At 33.8% G+C, this 11,472-nt stretch overlaps 1 protein-coding gene across 1 annotated transcript in view; it reads right to left on the bottom strand.

The window, feature by feature from the left end:
• The window catches only part of LOC145292919 (transmembrane protein 117-like), a 418,600-nt gene that overhangs the window by 191,881 nt on the left and 215,247 nt on the right, over positions 1–11,472 (bottom strand). The window lies entirely within an intron of this gene.

Genomic DNA, 11,472 nt, shown 5'->3' with positions numbered 1-11,472 from the left:
AAACTATGACGATACGGTGCAGCAGCTTGCATTGTAAAAAGATAAGTACCCACTAAGCATTTGGGATGCTCACAATCCTCGGTTATAGAGATGGAGAATGTAAATAGTGAAAAATTTTTCTGTAGACAATCTGAAAATTGTCGACAGAATTCGGACAACGAATCAAATTTCTCAGACATCAAATGTAACCTAGCCATCAGAAGTTAGTGACTGGACTTTTGATGAGTCGGTTTACGAACAAAGAAGCTTCGAGGATAGCGGAAATTAGAGAGTAGTGAGTGAATAAACTTGCATAAGATAGAACTGCAAATGCTTAATGATAAGGTCAAACTGTATTGTGATATGAAAAGGGGCTGGCGCGTTGGGTCAGGTGTTATTTGTAATTGTCTTAAAGGTGGCTGAGTACTTAAGAGATAAAAATAGGCCGAAATTGTCTTGAATAATCTCATCAAACAGGGGTTAAGCCGTTAAAAGACAAAAAAGGGCCGTGGACTTAACAGAGGGTTAGATTAAATAGTGTTCTCTCAAATAATCTCATTAAAAGTGATAAAGAGACAAATTAGTCATAGGACTAAGAAAGAAGTTATGATAACTAACTTAATCAAAGATTTGAAAAATCTATCAAAGAAACAAGGAGAGATATAATTGTCATGACTGATAGGATGATGAGAGGGAATCGAGGGTTGAGGTAAGAGAATAAGAGAAAAAGATGCACAAAAAAAACTCATACGAAAAAATATATGTGTATAAATGTTTCTTGGAACACAATTAACATTATAACATATGTGCTATAAAGACTGTCGAGAAGCAAGAAACTGATTTTATTACTAAAATAAAAATATGCAGTTTCAGTTTGGTTAATTTACAGGGGCAAGACTAATAAACATCAAAGACTATTCAAATGCTGATTAGGTTTTGCATGAATTTAACTAATTTTATAAAATATTTTTAACATTTAAAAACTGCATTCTTGCACAACTAAGTTGAAACACTTTAACACTGTTTCAGCGAAATTCCTGAAAATAAAAAAAACATGCATCCTCGCTATTTAAACAGTTAACTGAGTTTATTTTTCCCTTTCAACATATTAAAACGTTGCCTTTAAATATTTAGAAAAATACGATGGAATCCCCTCATTTTTGCAAATGAAAATAGATGACTTGCAAAGATATTGGCAGCAGTAGCTGAAAAATGCACATATGCAAATTAGGAAGTGTGTGCGGGCTTGTGTCAAAAGAAAAAGAAAAATATTCCACATGATCAGAGGCAGAAGCAAAGTGCGTGTCGAAAAAGATGCATGTGCAAAGTCAGAGATGATAAATGATTGGCTACGGCCGGTGTGTAGTTGAGCAGAGAAAGAAAAGGGCATGCTGTGTGCGATGGGTGTGTGGCTCCCACAGTGGTAATGAGAGACTTTTAAGCTGGTGGTGAGATGGCTGGGTTTTGTTAATCTTATGACAGATTAAATGAACTGTTAGAAAAAACAAGAAGCAGGCATTGCTTGGAAAGTAACGGCAATAAATGCCTTTTGCTATAACAGAAAAAAAGTCAAGTCAGATTTGTTTGTTTTTGATTGGTTGTTCCTTTTCAACCGTACCAGATTGAGCGTAACAGCCGCATTACATATATATAGAGATGAAAAAAAGAAAAAACAAAACAAATTATATGTTCATCAACGTTTCATCTTTATTTTAAAACCTCCCCAGGATGATCATTTTGAAGAAAAGAAAATACCAGTACAATATTTGAAAATATACTTTTTGTGTTTGTAATGTGAAAGGATAAGCATTATACAAGTATATATTTTCAAATTTTGTACTGGTATTTTATTATCTTCAAATTAATCATCTCGGGGAGGTCTTAAAATAAAGATGAAATGTTGATGAACAAATAATTTGGGTTTTTGTTTCCTTTTTCATCTCTACATCACGTCAGAATATTATTTCCATAGTTTTCATCATATATATATATATATATATATATTTCAGAATACTGACGTGAATAGGATCCCAGATTATTGAATCTTGTGGTATGAAGTCTTACAAAATATTTTTGGGAGGTAATCTATAATATAAATCTCACCTGTCTTTTTAAATGTATGTATGTATGTATGTATTTATGTATGTCTAAAACATTCGACAGAGGCAATGGATTTTTATGAGATCAGTATCATTTTGAAGATCAACCATTCGGATGACACATATCAAAAAATTGGCTAAAAACATTCATTCCCTTACTCTCAATTGGGCTCTTTTCTACAGGGAGAAGTCGCGTTTTTCGCCGATATTTTCGAAACTCTTTTCAATTGTCTAGCCTTAATTTAAACCTATGTTACTTCCGGTTTGGCGATGGGCGCAACAGCAAAGACGTCAGATTTTTTTTCATGTTCTTTGCCTCCTTTGCAGTATGGGTTCGAACCTGCCTAACTTTTTTTTTTTTTTTTTTGCTCAACACACACCTCCAAACACCCAGGCAACACCAGGCACCCAGGCTAGTATTTTTATATAAGACAATCCCAGCCAAAAAAGAACTAGCTCAATATTTTTTTTTTAATTAACATTTTCACCTCAAGCAATTCACGGCGCAACTTTGGTGTAGGGGGTTACTATCAGGGACATAAGTTGCCGGGAAATTAAGAAGGGAGATGTCTGTTCACATTACATTTGAACTTCTGGATGTCAGTACAGTTGGAGAAGTAGGAAGATAGACCAAAATGAAATTTATAGTTTTTTATATTTAAGTTTCATTCAGAAAAACATTTTTCAAAACAAAAATTTATTATTTGAACAAAGAATACAATTCAAAGTAATTTCCTTAACCCATGGATTTTCAATGTTGGCTTATATCCTCAGAGGAAAAATCATTAGCAAAATATTAAATCTTGTTTGAAATAATTTTTGCTATTCAGCACATACATAGAAAATATATTAAAGATTAAATCTTTAAGAAATTTAAATATAAAAAGCTATAAATGTGTGTGTGTGTGTGTGTGTGTGTGTGTGTGTGTGTGTGTGTGTGTGTGTGTGTGTGTGTGTGTATCTATATATAAAAAAATCAAACGTCTGGTTTGTTCCAAATCGATAAACTAGAAATTTACACGCCCGTTTTCCGTGAAATTTTATAAGAGTGACTGTTTATCATCTAACTGTGTTTTTAAATGTTAAAAAGTATAAAATATTACCAAATTTTAAAAAAAACTATTATTCGACATCGTTTCTTTTCGGTCGACCATTCTGAAATGACGAAAAATAACGATTCTGACTACACGTGTGTATAAAACAAACTATTTCTTTAACAATCGCTAAAAGAGTAACACAGAAATTGTTAAATTTAAGAAATAAAGCATAAGTAAAAAAAAATTATTTGTACTTATGCATTTAATGAACTAGACGTAACTCAGCTTGCGGCTCGGATTTCTCCGGAACATGACATCCACAGAAGAAACAAACAAACAAACAAACAATTCGATCGGTGGATGTGTGTTCCTCCCGAGCATAACAACATAATGAAAAGAAAACCTACTCGCCGGGTATCAGCAATATATATATATATATATATATATGAAATAAAATGGAGGTGGAAGGACCTGGATACTCAACGTTTCGCCCGATTTATGCGGGCTTCTTCAAGAGGGATGGTCATTGACGAGAGAGTCGGAGGATTGGGGCTATATATAATGATGGGGGAGAGCAGCGTGTTTTCCTTATGTAAATTAGATGTCATATATACATGTATATACATTTTATGAGAGAAGAACTAATTAGAGTAAACTAGTGTAGTGGATTACGTCTAAAAGATAAAATATCGTAGAGATTAAAAATTGTGTTTGGAAATATAGCGGTGATAGCTTAAATAAATAAAATGACACGAGATTACGAAAGAATCGGTTTTTTTTTTTTTTTTTTTTTGTTTTTTGTTTTTTTAAATTAGAAATAATTGAATTGGGATAAAATAGCGCAGTAACTTAAAAGATGGTATCTAAAAATAAGAATAGGAGGTGATAAAATGGAGTCTAAAAATAGATAATGATAAAATACAGTAAATAAGTAAAATAAAAATAAAATTAAGTGAAATTACGAATTTTTTTTTTTTTTTTTTTTTTTTTTTCGCGTTTTTAGGGATCTAACACGTAAAATTATAACTAACACCAACATTAACACCAAAGCCGGAATATATTCCATACCCTGCCTTGATTGTGGAAAAATATACGTAGGAGAAACTCAACGTAATTTAAATAAAAGAATATATGAACACAAAAGAGATGTAAAAAACAACAATACACTCAACGCCATATTTTGTCACATCATGGAAAACGACCACCATTTTGATTTTAACAAAGCAACTTTCCTTAAACACATACATAACAGATCCACACGACGTTTAATTGAGTCAGCTATAATCTCCCATTCCAGCAAAATAATTAAGCAAAGAAAAGGTTTTTTCCACGTTGCTCCCTTTCTGTCGAAAATAATTATCAAAGAAAACAACTTAGACACCGGTTAAACGCGAAAAAAAAAAAAAAAAAAAAAAAAAAAAAAAATTCGTAATTTCACTTAATTTTATTTTTATTTTACTTATTTACTGTATTTTATCATTATCTATTTTTAGACTCCATTTTATCACCTCCTATTCTTATTTTTAGATACCATCTTTTAAGTTACTGCGCTATTTTATCCCAATTCAATTATTTCTAATTTAAAAAAACAAAAAACAAAAAAAAAAAAAAACAAAAAAAAAAAAAAACAAAAAAAAAAAAAAAAAAAAAAACGATTCTTCCGTAATCTCGTGTCATTTTATTTATTTAAGCTATCACCGCTATATTTCCAAACACAATTTTTAATCTCTACGATATTTTATCTTTTAGACGTAATCCACTACACTAGTTTACTCTAATTAGTTCTTCTCTCATAAAATGTATATACATGTATATATGACATCTAATTTACATAAGGAAAACACGCTGCTCTCCCCCATCATTATATATAGCCCCAATCCTCCGACTCTCTCGTCAATGACCATCCCTCTTGAAGAAGCCCGCATAAATCGGGCGAAACGTTGAGTATCCAGGTCCTTCCACCTCCATTTTATTTCATATCGTCGGATTTAATCCAGCTCAACAATCATATATATATATATAAATATATACCCCCAAAACCTCGAAACTGTTCTTAACATGGGGAGGTGGGGTGTATTCCTAAAGTCGTTTTTAACATGAGGAGGTTGAGGTGTTTATAATACGCTGGGGCAAATCGTAAAAATTAACGAAGTTGCTATTATCTATTGCAAAAAATGCTAAAACTTTATTTTTGTGACAAAAAAAGAAAACGTTATTTTCTACAAACATTTATTAAGAAATACAAATGACCGGTAGGTTTTTCTGGGTTTTTTTTTTGCGTTTTTATTTTAAATTTTACTTTATTTTTTCTTTCACATAGCGTTGTCATTATTTCATCAGCAACGCTCGACTTTATCCGGCTGTTGACGTCATGCGCCCGGTGAAAGCCGAACGCCGAGAAAATAATTACACAACACTTAAAGTTTAATTCATTCTATCAGTCTTTGGAAAATAAATATTTGAAATAAAGTGGCGCTTATGCACTTACGTTACTGTGCTATTTTTTAAAATTAGTATTTACACGTTAAATTCAGGTTTTAAAATATCTTTTTGTTTATTAAATTATGTGAAAGTACAGATAACCCAGTCGGTTTCTAATTTGTAGAAAATCTAACTCCTGAAAAAAAAAAACAAAAAAAAAACGGTATTCTGGATAGTAACAAAAATAAAAATTGCCTCAGTCTTGAAGGATTTCTCCACTACTGATCGAGGAAAAAACGGTGAAGTGTACTTCACCCTCTGTTTCTCTCCCCCTCTCTTCCTCTCTCTCAATCTATCTCTCTGTATCACCATCTCCATCTCTCTTTGAGCCCCTTTCTCTCTCTAATTCCCTCTATCTCTCTCCCCTTCTCTCCTTTCCTCTGTCTCGCTCCCTCTGTTTCTAACTCTCCCTCTATCTCTTTTTATTTCCTTCTCTTTCTGTATTTCCCTCTCACTTTCTCTTTTCTATCTATATATCTTCCTGTCCATCGGTCCATCTCTAATCCCTCATCCTATTGTAGTCTCCTCAATTAATTACAATGAATAAGGCATTGTCAAACATGGATAAATCCTATTTTAGTCACCTAATTAACTTATTGTGAGAATAGAAGTTATTTGGAAATTACTGCTACCTTGAACAGCACCAGGAGTAACTGGTAAAACCTTTCTAATTAAATTGATTTTGGCAGCCATTCGATGACAAAATGACATAGCCCTTGCTGCATGTGGAATACGTGCGACCTTGCTATCAAGTAGAAGAACTACTTATTCTACTATGAAACTACTATTAAACATTAAATTTTTCAAAAATCTCATGTTCAACATCTCCAAAACATCCAGTATGGGGAAAAATATTGCAGAAATGCTAACTTATTGTTTGGGATGAATGCACAATGGTACGCAAATAATCAATTGAGGCTCTTGGTCGATCTTTGCAAGATTTGCATGGCAATGACAGACCATTTGGGAATGCAGTAATATTGCTTGCAGGAGATTTTAGACAAATGCTATCTATAATTCTTCAATCAACACTGGCAGATGAAATAAATGCTTCTCTTAAATACTCTACTTTTTGGTGCTATGTGAAGACATTAAACTTAACTCAAAATATGCATGTCCAGTTACAGACTGCTCAATCCGCAGAGAGATTTTTGCATCACTTGTGGGAAATTGAGCACGGAAAAGTGCTGGCTGATTCGAGTTAAGGGCGACATTCTTTGACTTTTAACTTCTGTAATTTTATTACATCAAAAGAAGAGTTGGTTAAAAAGGTTTTTCCAGATATTCAAATTAATTATACGACTTCCACTTGACTGAATAAACAGGCTATTCTTGCAGCTCAATACAAAGACGTCCATGAAGTTAACGCTATTATTCAACGTAAAATTCCAAGTGAGGTAGTCACATACACATCCATCGACACTGTTGTGGAAGCAGATAATGTGGTTAATTATCCAACAGCTAGATTTGCCAGGGATGCCTCTGCATATACTGCAACTGAAAATTGGTGTACTAATTATCATGTTGTGAAATATAAACCAATCCAAGCTTTGCAATGGCACATGGTTTGCAGTAAAAAAAATTAACAAACAATATCATAGAAACAACTATCTTAACAGGACCTTCCACAGTGGAGATATCTTCACTCCACGCATTCCTATGATTCCACCAGATACACCATTAGACTTTAGGAAACTGCATTTTCCAATTTTATTGTCGTTTGCAATAACCATCAACAAAGCTCAGGGAACAATCTTTACAATTGTGTGGCTTACAGCTACACACTGACTGTTTTTTTTTCACATGGATAATTTATGTTATGTGTTCAAGAGTCAAAAAAACAGAAAATCTTTACATCAGCTAAGAAAATGGAAAAACAAAAACTGTGTACCCATACGAAATGTGAAATGAAACATGCATTTTCTCATTCTGGAACCTTTTCCATTGCGCCAATTTCAGCCACAGCAACGCGTGGCAGGGTACAGCTAGTATATATATATATTATATATACACACACACGCATATAAAAAAATTAATATAAAAAATATATATCTTTTCTCTATTTCTTTTCTATGGAAATACAAAATGTCTTTAAAAAAATCTTTTCTAAAAATCAAAATTTCTGCCGTTTTTTTTTCTTTCTTCAGTGTACTGAGGTGTGTGTGTGTGTGTGTGTGTGTGTGTGTGTGTGTGTGTGTGTGTTAGTTAGTGGTAGCAGGGGAAAAACAGTATAGCAATGAGATGAAGAAATGTTTACATGTAACTCGTGTGTGTCCATCCTAGTATTGTCACACTTAAAGGAGTAACTTGGATGGCTTTGTGGACTTTCACCAAAACATAAATAGGCTATAAAATTTTGAAGTGTATACACACGCACATATATATACACACACACGCACACACCTATCTATATATCTATAAAAGTAAGAATTTGTGTGTGTGAAGACACTTCTTAACCCATATACTCAACAAATTTTAGATCTACAGACTTGAAATATATAAGGTATTCAGACACATGGAAAACTTTTTAATGGTTCTCACGTGGAAAACAGGGCTGCTAAGGAGTCAAAATTGAAAAATTGGTATGTAGGAGTAATCGGATTTTTATCTATTTGTCAACTGCTCACAAATGCATATGTGCAAATCCAACACATGACAGATTATGTTAAGAATAAGTAGACTTGAAAACAGTTTTTAAAGATTGTCTCAAGCTGGCCTAATGGTTATCATACTTGACTCACTGTCTTTTGATTTCGGCTCGATTTTTTTTTTTTACCTACAAGAAATGAACTGTTTAAAAAAAGCAAAATACTCGCATGCACATCTCTCAGTTTCTGTATGAATTAAAATATAATATTTATGCACATTTTATGACTGAGCAATGCCGGGTGGCCTGCCAGTATATATATAAGATACATACACACACACAATTATATTTTATAATCATTGATATGTTATAAATTGTCTGAAAAAAACACCACAAAATTCGAGTTACAAAGAAAAAAAAACGAAGATGACCAAAAGCAATTTAAGGATAAATGGAGGACTGGCATTATCTTTTAGTTTTTCTTTGTTGCTCTATCAAAGCTTGATAGTGTAGTCTATCCTACTATTTCACACACAGACAGATGAGTAGAGAGATGAAGTCATACATTTCCCAAGAGTAAAAGAAAAACTAATTTTACAGCCACGTCCACTCATGATACGTTCACACCCATATATACTGACCAAACTCACTACAGCCTAACTGCAGCAAAATTAGAGTGACAAGAGTTTCTCTCCTCTGAAAGAGTGACTATTTGACAAGAAATTTAGAGTGAAACAAGGTATGCTCAATCCACAATTGGCTTTCACCTGATCCAACATTACTTGCAATTGCAGAAGCAATGCTGGAATAAGCGGAGAAAGAGTACAGTTATTTCAGTTTTCTTTTCTCCTAGACTAGTTGCTCTACCAAAGCTTAAGAGTATAGTCTATTCTACTATTTCATCTACAGCCAGTGGGAGCACTATGCGAAACTAACCTAAACTCTTCAATCTCAAATTATTTTGATATGCAAGGATACCTCTCACTCTATCATAAAGATTCAGATAAACATATGCACGAGTTCAGAGCTTTATGTCCCTTAAAGAGAGAACCTAGCATAGAATTCAAAGATCAGGACTACATATACTTTCAACCTGCCTCATGATCCCTGCCAGCATGCAGGTGCAACGCGTCTGTGAATCAAAGTCAATAAGTTTGAAACCTGTCAGTCTTAAACTTTCAACCTCTCTGCACTTAACTTGAACACAAACAAGTTGGTTCCAGCTGGTAACGTGCTAACCGCGTTATTGACACACAACAGATCTATGCAATCAAATTCACGTGTTTAACAAAGACAAAAATTTATTAATGTTTATATCTTTTCTCTATTTATTTTTTGACCTATAGGAATATAGGTCTTTTTTAAAAAAATCTTTTTTCTAAAAGAACAAAATTTGCAGGCGTTACTTTGGCCTTCCTCAGTGTATTAAACAATATGTGTGCGCATGATGGGTAGTGATAGCACAGAAAAAGTATAGCCAATGAGATGAAGTAATGTTTACACGTGACTCGTGGGTGTCCATCCCAGCATCTCCACACTTAAAGGGGTCAGTAATTTAGGTGGCCTTGAGGACTTTCTGCAAAACATGTACACTATAGCTATTGGCTCAGTTCTCAAACTCCACAGAGCTAGTTGGTAATAGCACACATAACTTTTCAATTGTCCATTCTCTTACACAAACTGTAATTTTACCGATCTGCCTACCAGATCATGAGGACAAGCAAGCTGCTAACACTATCCAAGGTTTGTGCACCAGATGCCCATAGCCTAGTCAGAAATGTTAATCACCTGGCAATAATGGCTGATACCACCATAAACTCTCAACCTCAGAATTGGCATACTTAAAACAAGAACAAAATGTCTGCTCTTTTTTACTTCCTGTTTCAGCTACAACAAGCAAGATATGATCCCTTTCGAATAGCGATTAGCTTCCTCTACCATAACATGAAATCCCCCCCCTTTCTCCATGTTAAGAATGACTTTCTTGTTCACTTGACCATGTCTAATTATTTAGTCAAGTGGACAACAAAAACCGGAAGTCAAAAAGAGAAGACAATCTTGACTATAATCACAAAAAGTAATAAGACAAATGAATTCATACCTTCCATACTTACCAAATTAGGGTACCTGAACTTCCCAAATGTCTACACACACACACACACACGCACACGCGCGTACTGAACAGACTAAGCATGGCTTAACTGTGGCAAAGTTATCTCTTCAACATGAATTAATAAACTAAAACAATTATCTTTATGTCGAGAATGTGGCTCATTTATTATTTACCTAGCCTCATATTTCATCTGCACTGTTTACTGATTTATACATATCAATACACACTATAGAATCGGTAAGCAAAGTTCAAAACCCATCAGATCTATTAAAGCTCATTGAAGAAAAATCTGAACCTAAAATTCCCCTCTCTCCCCAGCTATGTGTAAAATGGGAGAAAATTCTAAGTTGACCACCCTCCTAAAAATAACAAAAAAAAAAAAAAAAAAATGCCACCCATGGAATTGCTAATCTACAATCCAACTATCATTGGTATAAATAAACTTCAGGCTACCACCTGACTTGTCCATCAAGTTTAATCATGAACACTCAACAGTCTTTGTTTTATTGCTGTTTACTGATATGTGGAAACACTTCAGTGATCGTCTCATCAGTAGGATATCTGAATCGGCTTCACAACCATGGATCTCAACCTGCCAAATTTTTATCTGTTAAATTATCTTAAAGATTATATCTACCAAAACAATCACTAACGTATTCAGGTATGCTTATTATCAACCAGCAATAAAACAAAAACTGTTGAAAATTTATGCTTGAAACTTGGACAAGTTAGATAAAGACTCAAGTTTATTTGTACCAAATATGGTCGGATTACAGAAAGGATTGTGATTTTTTTTTTTTTTTTTTTTTTTTACATGGTAGTCACCACTTATCAAGGCACGGAAGCCACTCGAGGATAAGAGTTATTGCGTGTACAGTAATCAATGGGATAATATCGTAGTAATCGTTAGTAATGGAGATTTGATAAAGTGTCTTACTTAAGGGGGCGGTTTATCAGGAATTTGTTTATGTTGGACTTGAAGACATCCAAGTTGTAGTCAGGTGGGAAAGAGGCAAACGGAAGAGAGTTCCAGAGGCGTGCACTTCTAAGAAAGAAGCTTCGTTCATGGAATCTATGTTTTCATTTAGGCACAGATAAAGAATGGGGAAAATTACTGACAGTGGTTTCAGCTAGACAGGTGTTTTTTGTGAAAATTTGGCGAGTGGGGGGACCAGA

This window comes from Euprymna scolopes, chromosome 14 (assembly GCF_053919585.1).
Source record: "Euprymna scolopes isolate OS-2025 chromosome 14, ASM5391958v1, whole genome shotgun sequence".
NCBI lineage: Eukaryota > Metazoa > Mollusca > Cephalopoda > Sepiida > Sepiolidae > Euprymna > Euprymna scolopes.
The sequence above is the reverse complement of the archived record's forward strand: the minus strand, read 5'-3'. Positions and strand labels throughout refer to the sequence as shown.